Source organism: Mercenaria mercenaria, chromosome 17, assembly GCF_021730395.1.
Source record: "Mercenaria mercenaria strain notata chromosome 17, MADL_Memer_1, whole genome shotgun sequence".
NCBI classification, from domain to species: Eukaryota; Metazoa; Mollusca; class Bivalvia; order Venerida; family Veneridae; genus Mercenaria; species Mercenaria mercenaria.
In genome coordinates, this window is record NC_069377.1 from 4,556,112 (window position 1) to 4,570,979 (window position 14,868).

A 14,868-nucleotide genomic window follows, 5' to 3' on the forward strand; every position below is an offset into this window, starting at 1 on the left:
TTATACAGTTTTTATCCAGTTTAAATAAAACCTTGTATGCATCATCCACAGGAAGTGAATATGCACATAATGATTCAGGACTGTTTGCCTTATTTTGGACTTTTAATATCACAACTACATTTGAAGTCTGTATATTCAACTGTGTACCTATAGTTGCTTTTCAGTTCAAATAAAAGCTGGTATTAATCATCACCATGTCATATTCCTGTGTCTTTCATGTCTGGAATTTTTATGCCCACCCCTTTTGAATGAAGAAGGAAAGAGGTATATTGTTTTGCTGATGCCGGTCGATCAGTTTGTCGTCAGTCCGTAGACCAATCGGTTTCTGTATGATAACTCGAGAGCACTTGGGTCTAGGATCATGAAACTGGATAGGGAGGTTGGTGATGACCAGCAGATGATCCATTATGATCTTTAGAACAGTAGATCAAAGGTCAATGTCACAGTGACCTGGAACAATTAAACAGTTTCTGGATGATAACTTAAGAACGCTTAGGCTTAGTATCACAAAAGAAAATAGGTATGTTGATCATGACCAGCAGATGACTCCTATAGATTTTGAGATCAGTAGGTCAGAGGTCAATGTCACTGACCTGGAACAGTAAAACAGTTTCCGGACGATTACTTGAATTACGGAAACTGAATAGGGAGGTTGATGAAGGGGGTATATTGTTTTGCTGATGTCGGTTGGTCAGCCTTCCGGTCGGCCGGCCCGATAACTCAAAAACTTTCGGGCCTAATTTTGAGATATGTAAGTCAAAGGTCAAGGTCACAATGACCCGGAACAGTTAAAAGGTATAGGGAGGTTGATCATGACCAGTTGATGACCCTATCGATTTTGAGATCGATCAGTAGGTCAAAGGTCATGGTCACAGTGACCCGGAACAGTAGAACCCTTTTTTATGCCCCCACTTTGGGGGGGGGGCATATAGATTTGCTCTTGTCCGTCCGTCCGTCCGTCCGTCCGTCCTTCCGAAAATGTTGTGTCGCGCGTAGCTCTGAAAGTATTTGACGTAGAGTCACAAAACTTTACAGGAATGTTGGTCAGCATGTGTAGTTGTGCACCTGGGGTTTCGCGTCCGGATTCATTCAGTCATGTAGAAGTTATGGCCCCTGACTTTGTAAAAATTGGTCATTTTAATGTTGTGTCGTGCCTAGCTCCAAAAGTATATGACCTAGAGTCACAAAACTTTACAGGCATGTTGGTCAGCATGTGTAGTTGTGCACCTGGGGTTTCGCGTCCGGATTCATCCAGACATGTAGGAGTTATGGCCCCTGACTTAGTAAAAAATTGGTTATTTTAATGTTGTGTCGCGCATAGCTCCAAAAGTATTTGACCTAGAATCACCAAAGTTTACAGGAATGTTGGTCATCATGTGTAGTTGTGCACCTGGGGTTTCACGTCCGGATTCATGCAGTCATGTAGAAGTTATGGCCCCTGACTTTGTAAAAATTGGTCATTTTAATGTTGTGTCGTGCCTAGCTCCAAAAGTATATGACCTAGAGTCACAAAACTTTACAGGCATGTTGGTCAGCATGTGTAGTTGTGCACCTGGGGTTTCGCGTCCGGATTCATCCAGTCATGTAGGAGTTATGGCCCCTGACTTAGTAAAAAATTGGTCATTTCAATGTTGTGTCGCGCATAGCCCCAAAAGTATTTGACCTAGAATCACCAAAGTTTACAGGAATGTTGGTCAGCATGTGTAGTTGTGCACCTGGGGTTTCGCATCCGGATTCATTCAGTATTGTAGGAGTTCTGGCCCCTGACTAATGTCATGTAGTGGGGGCATCTGTGTCCCATGGACACATTTCTAGTTGCCAAATAACTAGAGAATGCTTTGGTGGTAGATCACATTTGATACGAAAGTCGTTTATGACCGGTAAATGACCCGTAATTAGCGATTTGAGGACAGTACGTCAAACGTCAAGTGCACAGTGACCAAATAATTTCTTTTCCTTGTGCGGTTACTCAATGCATCAGGGTGGGGGGGAGCATTTCGTGTTCTACGAGCTCTCGTTTAGTTATGTGTACCCATCTTTGGACTTTACTGCTACAGTTTCCATCCAATTCAAATGAAACTTGGAAACGTATAGGCTTAAATGTTTGTTTATTGTTAGATGAGTTATATTCCTTTTTGGCGCACCTGAATCTTATTCAGGGTGAGCTATTAGTATAGGTGGATGGTTCATTGTCCAGTGTTTTTGTCCATTGTCGTGCGTCAAAACTTTTACCTAACTACTAGTCAGATTTACACAAAACTTAGTAGCGTCCTGGCAAGGACCTCTATGAAGTTTGTTCAGATGATTCACATTGGCGCCTTTAAGGGGCCACAAGAGCTGAAAAAATAGAAAAAAAGAACAACCTTTAACGACTATTCTCATGAATCACTTGGTAGATCTTCATCAAACTTGGTCTGTATGATCATTATGAGTCATGTTCTAAGTAGTCCCTTTTAGGGCCGCTAGAGCCAAGAATAGACATACTTTTAAACAACTTCTCATGAACCGCTTGATGGACCTTCATCTTACTTGGTCTGTAACTTCATCATACTAGTCTTCTATCAAATGTTTACAACTGGGATTAGTTGGCACATTTTAGTGGCCGTTAGAGCTGGATAAACAAATACCTTTTAATGATGGATATGCATCAAACTTGGTCAGTAGCATCATCATAAGGTCCTCACTCAGATTTATTCAACTGGGGGCACTTGGCCCCTTTTAGGAGCCGCTAAAGCTATGAAAGGCATAAACCCTATAAATGACTTCTTCTCGGGAACTGCTGGATGGATCATCATCACACCAGGTCTAAGGTCTTAGGACTCTGGACAATAATGTCAAAATTTTGTTAAGCGCAATGCACGCACTTTTGATACATTTAATTCATGGCTTTTGGTTTTATTTTTGTTAGGTTTTAAAATATACCGATCTAATTGTTTAAGAAATATTTGAATGAGATGGCACCTTTCTAACTTTAAATTGTAGAAAACGACCCCAGGTGACCCATCGTTAATTGTTTCAAACACGGTCGAGCACATGAGTACACAGCAAGCAAGGTGGATTCCTCATATAAAATTTCTGCATCTAAAGCGGTTTTGAACCCATACAGGTGAGGAGCAAATGATGCGGTGTCAGAGACATTTACCACTTGGCCACAGAGGGCGCCAGTATAGTGGCATTTGGACTTAAATTTTATATAATAAAATCTATTGAAATAAAACACCTTTATAAGAATACATGACATACGTGCTAAATAATACATGCCCGTCAATAATAAAATACTATCAACCATAGGTCTTTTGGACTTTGGCATTAGCTTTGACTTAGCAAGTGTCTCAGAAATTAAATTTCACAGTTTTTGTTTTCTTTAAGTTATTGTAAAAACACCAAAAACAAACAAACATGCGTCCATGCGGGTCGCAAACACACTACGCTGGTTTTCTCGTGGTGCGGCTCACATATAGCATGTTAAGAGAATCCTTTTACATTAATTAATACGTCAGAAATGCTTTACCAAAAAAGATAAAGCCATGCACAAACAAAATAAATTTGAAGACATTTAAAAGCACTTTTGTGTATGTTTACTTCACGCATAGACACACATAAGAATTTTACATTTTAAACAGCCGTGAAATAGCTATAAATTGGAATTATTTATTTTCCTGAGCAAGTTTGTTAAATTTGCCCGCGATAATAAAGTCTGAACATTTTAATACAATGTTATTATAATAATGATAATGTTAGTTGCTTATATTTCTATGCAAATATTTGTAAATCAAACAAATAAACTACACTTGCAAATCTGTTTTACAATGATACCTGAGAAAAAAGTCTTAAAAAATGTTTGATCATACAACATTCATTTAGTACAGTTGCATTCTGATGAAATCACAAGTACAAAGAAACAGCTGGTCTGAAGAAAGCATAACATGTCTTATTTGTATTTTACCTGTTTATGGGATTTAGTGGATAAATCTTAAAACTGCTTTGGTTTTTATATAATAGAAAAAAAACTTAAATAAAGATTGAGTCTCAAAAGAGTAAAGGTAAAGTTTAAAATCAGATTGAAAAAAAAATCGTTCCATTCTATTGGACTTAATTCAATACTTCGATTAAGACTGTTTGTGAGATAGTATGAAATATGCAAATTCTCTTAAGCATTATCTAAAATGGTCTATGCTGTCAATTAAAAATCTATTCCAGTGGTTTATGCATGTGTTGTATTAATTTCAGGAATGTGTGGGTGTTGAGAAATACCATCTATGTACAAAAATTAAGCGATATCAAAGATTAAATATAGATATTAGATAACCGCAAATGTTATGTTGTTTTTATTTGCATTCCATTAGCATGAAAATGGAACTCTTCATATTTTTTAAATACTTTGCACATTAACGTTAGGCTGTTACAAGAACTGGTAACTGTTCTTCAAGTGTTTTCAATATCTACAATTTTGTAACTACCGGTATTTGTTTATACTGGTTCTATAAATGTCATAACTTTAAAAAGGCTTAATAATTGTCAGTGAATTTGAAAGTATATCGAATATTATTAGTATATATTATCTTTATGACTTTGAATATAGGGGAAAGCATGTTTGTTTTCCTGTTACAACGCTTTTAGATTTCCGAGTACTTGGCTGGTGATAGGACCGGGTAGAGCAAACGTACCAATGTATCACGAAGGAATCTAATGTTATAAAAAGAAACAAATGTGAGCTAATGTTATTTTAGCTTTAAATGTGTAAAATTAGATATATTGTTAATTAAATTGAGTGCGGAATGCTAGAATGTGTTACGCTTATATAAATATAAGGTCTTACCCTTGTATAAAAAATGATTAAACTCCATATAATGGAATAATAGTAGCACTTCAAAAGCTATAGACGTCTTAGCCTGACATATTCAATCGACAGTATTTGTTTATTATAAATCCATCGTTTTGAATTTCGAATCTCTTCTTCATGCTCGTCTCATCATGTAGGAAGTTATTTTTACACATTGTATATCTCTTAGTTACTATCGAAACACCATATTTCATCATTTTGATTAGCTGAACCATCATCTGTTAGTAATCATGAAGATATTGAAAGGTATATTTGAATAATTTACTGAATGTGATTTAATGTTACTATTATAAAATATCTAAAGCAACCTTTCTGATGTTTTTATATCTTTTTTTCTACATTTTAATTTGTAAAATACCTGAATGACTAATGTTTCAGTTCCAAGATACTAGCTTTCTTTTCACAATGTTACCAAGGACATCCTGTCTCAAACCAAATAAAATAATGCAAATATCGCATTAAGAGATTTAGTGATAGTTTTTGAAATGTTCTACTTAATTACAAAAACATAAAATATGATGATAAATATCTGACCGATAATAGCAAAAACAGGAAAGAAATTACAGCAAATCAAAGACATGTTGTATAGAGTACTTAGTTGAATTCCTACAGATCTGTTCTGTTTTGTTTGTTACCGTACATGTACTGTGTACACCTATAATGTGACCGATATTTCAGTTATTCCTCTAAAATGGTCCTATTTAACCATCATCTCGTGGACAAATTAACATAAATCTATATAATATAATGAATTATCACCAGTATTGAAATCATTTCTTTAGGAGCTGGAGAAGAATCCATATATGTAAATGTTCCTTTCAACAGTCATGTAACGGCGGTCAATTAACCTAATCAGTGTTTCTAGAGTCTCTACAAGTATTAGCCTTTTTCCGCAAGTAACTGCCAACTTCTCTTAAGGATTCGGAAGTGGAGGACGAAATTACTCCTGACAATGTCTATTATCAAATCATCATGGAGAACATACACCTCTCCCGGGGATCAAACCCACGATCCCGCGATCTTTAGATCTGCACTCTCCTTATTGAGCTGAAATACTTGGTTGCATACATTATAGTAAAGTGATTTTAACTGTTTATGTGAGAATTTTTATATATTTATATGTAATTCATTTTCGTTGTAGTCTCCCTCCTCAAAACCAACCATATTTTCTCTTTCGCACACATTTATCAAAAGGTGTACAATATGTAAATAATCTTTGATAGTCAGTTCAAAGCTTAAATTCATATTTTATTGCTACCTCACTTTTGTTTTTATCTCTGCCAAAGTTGGACAGATTTTAATGAAAATTAGACACATTACTAAATGACCAGTTCAATAAGATAAACATAACAGCGATATATATAATGTGTGGGTGCATTTATTGAGCTATGACAGTTCAAATAGGGTAACCTAAAAATTAAACGTCACAGAATGAATGCAACTTGGTGCTGGTCTCTATGTGGCAAGTACTGCCATCTGCAGTATTAAACAATTTTGTCATTAATTGGTGTCATTAATGACGTCGAAAACCTGATACAAAATTAGCATGTTCATATTGAAAATATTGAAGTATGTTCCATTTCCACTAAACATAGCTGAACATTCAGAATTTCTGCTGTGATGAATTTACTAATTATGTGACATTTAAATTAAGGGTTACCTTATTGTTACCCTTACGGTTAAATGAATATAATTCAGGCTATGATCGTTTTTTATGTTTTATTATAATAAAATAATCATTAAACAGTGTGTAGAACATTCATCCAAATCTGTCAAAATTTGGTGATAAAAGAAAAAAAAAGTTGTTGAGCATATTATTAATAAACGCACCATTTTGATTCCTGAGGTGCCTTAGAAAGTCATTTTCAAAAGTTCATTTTTTACCTTGACATGTCTTTGACCTTGAAATTACATTAAAATAACCCTTGGATACGACAATACCAAAAATATTTTTGCAGTTGATCCAAATACATAGATTGGCAAATATGTCAAGTATAACACACTTTGCCATCGTATGCCACTTTTCCCAGATATATGTCATTCTATATAATATAATATATGTAATATATATATTTTTAATATTATCATCAGTTTTCTTTACAAAAATACTAAAGGACGTTGAAAAACAATATTTAAACCAATTTAGATGCCTATATGAAAACAAAACGAGTGCACAGCGGTGTAGTTTATTCGTAAATGCACTCATTTGACCTTTGACCCAATTATACTGTAAGGAGGAACCCTAGAAGGCGACAGCCCCTTTTAAATTTCATGTTTGATCCTAAGGAACACTTTTATAATAATATCCGAGCATTAACAAAAAATGCCATCAGAAGTCACATTTTTCTCAGATATTGGCAGACTATTGGCCCTCTTGGTTTACCAGTGTTCTTGTTTTCGGCTAGTTTACCGAGTTTTGAACTCTTGATCTTTTAAAGACAGACATTCTGACAAAATTTAAAAAAAGTTCAAGTATAGATTGCGGCTTCTAGTATGCAAGCAATATTTTTCAATGAATTTACTTAGTCATACAGGTTTGAACTTAAAGCCCTGCTCCATGGCTATACAAATGCAGCCCATGATTACAGTAGGTAACAGTTAACGACCACGCGCCACACTTAAGCACGCAAAAGAACAGATATTTAATATAGATTTTTATAAAAAAAATAGACTCTCTTTTGACAGGCGTCTCTGTTCATAGTCAGGATTTTCATGCTTTTTCAGAGACAGTTAAAGTTTAAAAGGTAGGACTGGAGCAGGTCTTTAAAGACCCACCACGACCTAGTGACCTACTTTTTCACCCTCAGAAACTTCATGAAAATCATTCTCCTAATACAGGTAATATACAGCTATATTTCAAGGGTTCAAGTTGCCAACTAGACCCTTCCTGAATAAATGTGTTTCGACAACTTCATCTGCAAACTTATTCAGTCAATATCTTTTTCAGGATAGTTTTAAGAATATAGAGGAATAACTACCTTACACTGTAGAAACAAAATGTTTTTGATCCTTTAATCAAATTCATTAATTTATGTACATATTGCTACATTATATCAATAACATGTTAAGACATTAAACACATTGTCTTGGCCTTATATAAGTCATTATATTATAGTTATATGAAATAAAGGTCAATTATCTTCAGTATTATATACTGGGTGATATTTCATTTTATTGTCGGTTTATGAAAAGTTATTTCATTTACCATAAATAAGCCGACAAAAACATTTGAGGCAGTTATTTAAGGGTAAAGTAAACATATATTAATATACATTGTAGCCTGAAAAAAAATATTTTTATACTGTGTCTCAAATCTTTTACTTTCCTTTCAGTTGTGTAATTGCAAGGGAAATAAACTAATAGATATTATACTTGTAAGAACTGGGCTAAAGCAGTAGTTGTCATTCTTTGTGGTCATAGCTTTATATTAAGTATTAAATCTTCAGTTATTGGTATAAACAAAACTTTCGTAAATTTCACATTTGAGACATCAGTTTTGATCATTTGAAGGGTTTAGGAATCGATTTCAATTATTACAAATGTTCGGTTCTTTTTCTATGTATTAACTTGGTTTTTCTATGATTTGACATAGAGACCCAGTTTTTTAACCAAAGATTATTTAGATTAATTCATTTAAACATTTTGATAAGGTGTTATGAAGAACAGGTAGAAACGTGGCATTTAGAGTATAAAAAGGAATATTTTAACCTACTGACCTAGGTTCAGACTTAAGATGACCCAGTTAAAATGTATCCTAGATTTAACCCTTACCCTGCTAAATTTCTATAATGAACTTGTCCATCTTTCAATTTGGACAGTACCATTATCTTTTAAAAGGGGTGCATACTAAAAAGATACTGACTGAAAGGCGAACAGTCAGATCATAATCAGACTGCACCAGTAGCCTCGATGAAACTTGTGGTTTGCCACAGATCCTCAATGCCTCCATACAGTTTCTGGTGGATTGAGGTATCTATCGGCCAAGTCGCAGCTCGCTCCTGGTCATGCCTTTTACATGTTTGAAGTATATGCCTCTTCATTGCCTGCAAGTCCACAATAAATGGGATGGAATCCACTGAAGTGCTACTTTGCAGGTTATACTCATGCTCTGCATTCTCCTGGCTAGCTGCGGAGCTTTATTGTTGATCAGAGCTTCCATGACAGACAGTGCATCTGTGAGAAAGACTGAGGAGTTTTTTTCTGCCGAGTCTTCAACCATTGAGACGGCCTTCATGAGAGCTTCAGTCTCTGCCTTGTAATTGCAGCAGTGTTTTCCTGTGACTGCATGTAGTGTTTCTCTCTTGCCGGATGGGTATTGAATGAAAACTCCTGCTCCTCCATCTTTGAAGGCGCATGTGGCTGATCCGTCTGTATAGACATGAGTCCATGATTCCGGAGGATAGTCTTCATTGATCATAGCAAGTGTGAGGCTCTTCCGAATGCCTTCATTCTCTTGCTTCCCGCGGTCAAGACGAGGAACAGCAAGTCTTTCAGTCACTGAGGACAGACCATTCGCTAGTGGGTTTATAATGTCTTCACTACCTAGGGGAGTCGTTGGTATGCTCCGCTCAGTTTTGAACTCCCGATTGAGTCTCTTTGCCTCATGTACGAAGCCGTTACGTTTGAGCCGATTTTTGTGTAGCCATCTAGCTTGGCTGTCATGGGATGGTCTTGAAAAGACCTGAACTTCTCTGCTTGAAGCAAAACCTTTGCATGTCTTCTGTCATGTAACGGCTGTGTGCCTGTTAGCTTCTCCATGAAGATTTGTGTAGACTTTGTAGCACTGGTCATGATCCGCAATGCTTGGTTCTGAACCTTGTCTAAAGCCTGTTTGTTAGTTTTGGCAGTAGGGGACCAGGCAGTTGAGCTATACTCTAAAAGAAGTCTCACTGTTCCCTGATATACTGTCTTGAGTATTTGCTCATTTGCTCCCCACGTTGTTCTAGCAAGTTTGCGCATCATGGCAAGCTTCCTACGGGCCTTCCCTTCTGCCTGACTAATGTGGGGCTTCCAGGTTAGCCGTTTGTCAAAGGTCACTCCAAGGTATTTTGCCTCGTCCACTTCAATCAGCGAAGTATTTCCCATCTTGATTTTTCCCGCCCTTTGTTTTGACGACAGGGAGAATATAGTGGTGGACGATTTCTCTGTATTGATCGATACACACCAATCTTCAGCCCAAGCTGAAAGCTTGTTGATGGCTTCTTGCATCCTGTATTAGGCTGTAGTGGCATGTTCTTCCTTACACTGTAACACCAGATCGTCAGCGTAGAGAGCAGACTTAACTCCTTTCAGTAGTTCAGACACCAGATCATTGATGAAAAGCAAGAAGTGTAGGGGATAAGATTCCACCTTTTGGGACGCAGTGACGCAACAGGAACTTTCTACTGCTGGATGTTCTAAACTGACTCTTGCTCTCCTGTTTTGGAGGTATGACTTAATCCACCTCAGCATGTGACCTCCTACTCCAGTCCTCATCAGCTTTACGAGGAGTCCATCAGTCCAGACTTTGTCAAACGCCCTCTGCAGATCAATCCATGCTGTAAGCACGACTTTCTGCTCTTGGAAGGCGTCCTCTATCTCTTGCGATAGATAAGTGGTCTAGTCCTCAGTGGAGTGGAACTGTCTGAAGCCAGTTTGTTGCATTGCGAATAGGTTGTTAGCCTCCATGTACCACTTCAGGCGTGCATTCACAATCCTCTCCATGGTCTTTCCAACACAGCTGGTTAGGCTGTAACTCCATCTGGTCCAGGGGACTTCTTTGTCTTCAACTGCCTAAGAGCTGTCTGTGTCTGTAGCTCATGTAGTTTAAGACTGCTTCATGCATTCTGGTGTCACTTGGCTCGTCTGCCTTTCCCGCCCGCTTAGCTCAGTAGGTAAGAGCGTTGGTCTACGGATCGCGGGGTCGTGAGTTCGATCCTCGGGCGGGGCGTATGTTCTCCGTGACTATTTGATAAATGACATTATGTCTGAAATCATTAGTCCTCCTCCTCGCAGTTACTAGCGGAGAACAGGTTTGTACTGGTACAGAATCCAGGAACACTGGTTAGGTTAACTGCCCGCCGTTACATGACTGAAATACTGTTGAAAAACGACGTTAAACCCAAAACAAAGAAACAAAATCTTTTCTCTTTCGGCTTTCTGTTGCCGTTCCCTGTTGATGGGGATATTGGATACATCTTTGTAGTTAGAGGCAGAAGTGTTTGCTGCTTGTTTACCCGTCAACAGTTCACCATTGTCTGCCAAAATTACTGAGCCTTTTCCTGTGTCTTCATCGTTCAGCTGTCTCGTCAATCTCCACAGCTTTGGCCATCTCACTCTAGGTTGAGCGAGACTGTTTTGTTTCTCCAGCTCTTCCTCTGTGTTTCCCGTTTGTGCCTGAGGAATTTGGCCTTGGCTTGCTGTAGAGAGAGGTTACTTTCTTGTGAGGGATTGTTTTGTGCTTCCTCCCTGGCTTCTGATAACGTTGCCTGTAGATTCTCCAACTCATCACTCCAGTAGGGCTTATAGTCCTTTCTTGCTCCCCTTGGAATGGCGCTGTAAGCAGCCTTAAGTATACTGGTGTTGAAGTCTTTGACAACCCTGTTGATGTTTCTACCTTCCACTCTGGTGTCTTTACAGAGCTCATCACTCAGACTTTGGTAAAAGGTCCACCAGGCCTTCTTGTAGTTCCATCTGGGGATGCTAGGTGAAGTAGAGGCTATACGGTCCATAGTAAGTTGGACTGGGCGATGGTCGCTACCTCCTAGTTTTTCATTGACTTCCCGCTCGACATGTCCATGTATGTCATCAGTACATAAAGCAAGATCAGGGGTTGATGTTGTTCTCCAGCTTCTGGAGTAAAAAGTTAGGGGATCATCTGACTTGTTAATGAGGTTTAGCTTTTCATCATCTTGCCAGGTCTCCACTTCCTCTCCGCGTTTATCGAGGTGGTCATATCCCCAGCTCTGTGAGTGACTGTTAAAGTCTCTTACAATGATGAACCTGGTTTCATCAGTTGTAACTTTGTCAAGGGACAGAGCTTTGTCACTTGGAGAGTATATATTCACAAGTTTCAAGTTGAACTCGTTCTTTCTGAGGCTCAGAACTTGGAACTCGGAGTCATCCGTATGCGTGTTGGTCCTTTTCGTCTGCCAATTCTGTCACAGCGAAAACACTGGTATCCTCTGACTTTGAAGGATTTCTCTGGCTGTAGGTGTGTTTCCTGAATTCAACAGACATTGATGTCTTTCTCATGGAGGATATGCTCAAGTTCAGCTTTCTTGTTGAAGACACCCTCCGCATTCCAATGCATCAGTCTGAAAGGTTGATGCGGATTGGTTCTTCTCCTTGGTATGTTCCTCCTTCTTCTCTTTGCATGTTGTGGATTGCAGGAGGGACCCCCAGTAGCTGTGGGTGGACTCTGTTGAGGCTCAGAGCCCGGCACTGAATCCCCCTGCAGGGACCTCAGAGATTTAGCACCACATTGTTGAATACCGGATGGCTGTGTAGTCATAGCGATATTGCATGGTGTTGTGGTCCGTTAAGAGAGTGCCAATGGCCCAGCACCTCTGTCTTCAACTCTCTAGGTTTTTTTCGGGGTTACCTCACCCTTAGTTCCGACTTAAAACCCTATCCTGAGAACACAGGAGCTATTTGTCCCATAGCTGGGGGTCGGTTCATAGGCATCAGGGCGTGTCCACACACCGGTGGGCCTGGCATGCCACATGTCTGGGGGCAGACCTCCTCCGAGTCCCCTGCAATTCTGTCTGAGGCCGCAAGGTGCTCAGTTACAGTGTGGCGCCATCTGGGAGGCACTGCAAAAGGGCTTGTCTGCAGAGGCTATGTACTGGCAGGGAAGACTTACGCACTCGGCTCCTTTTTCACCAGAAGGCTAGCCAGCGGTGGAGGCTGAAAGCGGAAGGTGACAAGCACACAACACACAGCACACCACACTTGACGCATCAGCAGACCAATGCCACACGCTGACCATCTTGAATAAAGATCCGTAAAACAAGGCTGTGTATTCCATCAATACTTTGACATATTTCAATTAATACTGAAATATTCTAGGCGGAAAAATGAAGGAATAAATAAACAAACAAAGGTTTACTTTATCAAATTAAATTGAATATGTCCAGACTGAGTCTAATTTCCGGCGGCAAATTTGAAAATGGCGGCCATCTTTAATGAGAGGAGATATTTTTCAGCCAACTTTACTTTTGAAGTTGCAAAGGTTTGAGCAATTCTCCCTGAAAGTTTCATGCTTGTCTTTTGATCCATGTAAAGTTAGTTGATTTCATTAAAATACTCGACTGGGACCAATCTGGAATTTAAAAGGAAAATCTCCAGTATTTAAAGTAGCTAAATATCTGTACCTTCGGAAATCCGATTATACAGACGATGAATTTGAATGGGCTGTCTTCAGATCTACCTTTTACGAAGATCGAGAACTTAAGTCAGGTTGCACAGACATATGGCAACAACGGTCGAATAAAATAAGGACAAACTCATAATGAAATAATTTAGTAAGTATAAATAGTAGGAATAAAATCTATATGAAGATTCTTTAGAAGCATATTTAACGCAACCAAAACAAACCAAGAGCTATCAGTAAACTGATGTTTGCTCCCCGAATATATCTTAAGACGTAGGAGGTATGTGCCAATATATGCATATATCGGACATAAAATACGTTGCAGAAACAATAAATGGGTAAGTATATCAGAAATTACTGCAAACTTTTAAACATTTATCAACTTATCCAGTTATCTAATTCCCAGCTTCATATCAACTATTGAACAAACCTACTGTGCAAAAACAGTGAAAAGGGGGTGATTACAATATAATTGATAATTTAAGACAGTTATGTGGCAAGCATATGAAGTTGAATAAAAAATATATTCATTATTGACCACTTCACAAAAATCCTGAATAATGTGCACAAAGTGAATATAAACTACGAGCGAGTTTTGTTTTTAAGGCACTTGCACTTCGTCTCATATATTTACGTACCAGTGGTAATTCGATCAGATTACTGAAATTCCATTAACAAGTTATCTTGCAGAATTTGGCGGCCTAGCGGTCTGGTAGCGTTGTGACCCGATAGGCCGGCAGAGTCGTGTATTGAAAAATAATGATTAAGAATATATAAAAAATTTAGGTATTCATCCGATCTAACGAAAAAATATTTTGTTAGGTCTAAATAATAATTTGTTTGCTTTTGTTATCAAAAACTGTATTAGTACATACTTTGTAGTATTCAAAAATGATTAATTCTCCTCGTGGGCAAAGATATATTCTGTTGATAGTGTGTCATTTTAAACAATGTATATCAGATATATGACAGAATAATAACTTGATGCCAATAAATAGATCAGCATGTCACATAAATGTTTTAGTTATATAAACTTAGTGACGTTGCCGCCGAACTATCAATACAATAAATGCAGTAACACAAAAGAGTTTAAAAGCAGTTTAAGATTAAAACGTTAAATATATAAACGTGTCAATATTGTTGATTAAATCAGTTCATTGTAAAGTGTTTATAGTCTAAATTATCGTGTTGAAGGGACGTGTCCTCGGATCAACGTCAAAGTTTAAAAATATAGCAACAGAAATTAGATATCCAGTATTGTTTATACATATATTTTAATGTATATACATTGTATATGATACAAAGTACACCTGAATTCCTTCTATTTTATATATAACTTCAATAACATAACTAAATTTAAGCTTTTGCGAGTGTTCTACACTCTATTGACTAGAGATGTATTTAGTAACTGTGTGCAAATAAGCATTTCCCATGCTAAATTTCTAAAAAAATCAATTATGGCAGTACCATTCATTTTTCAAAGAGGTTTTTGCACTGGGCGTAAAGGCAGAATCACTTGCCGTCAGCAGGCTAAAGATTAATATTTATTTCTATTGCAATTGCTAAGTGAAAAGGCATTTTCAGAATTTCGGCGTGCAGCTTTACATTTAACATCTTTTTTTAAATGCATACTTCGAGGTTGATTTATTGTCTATGACTCGTTCTTGGTCCG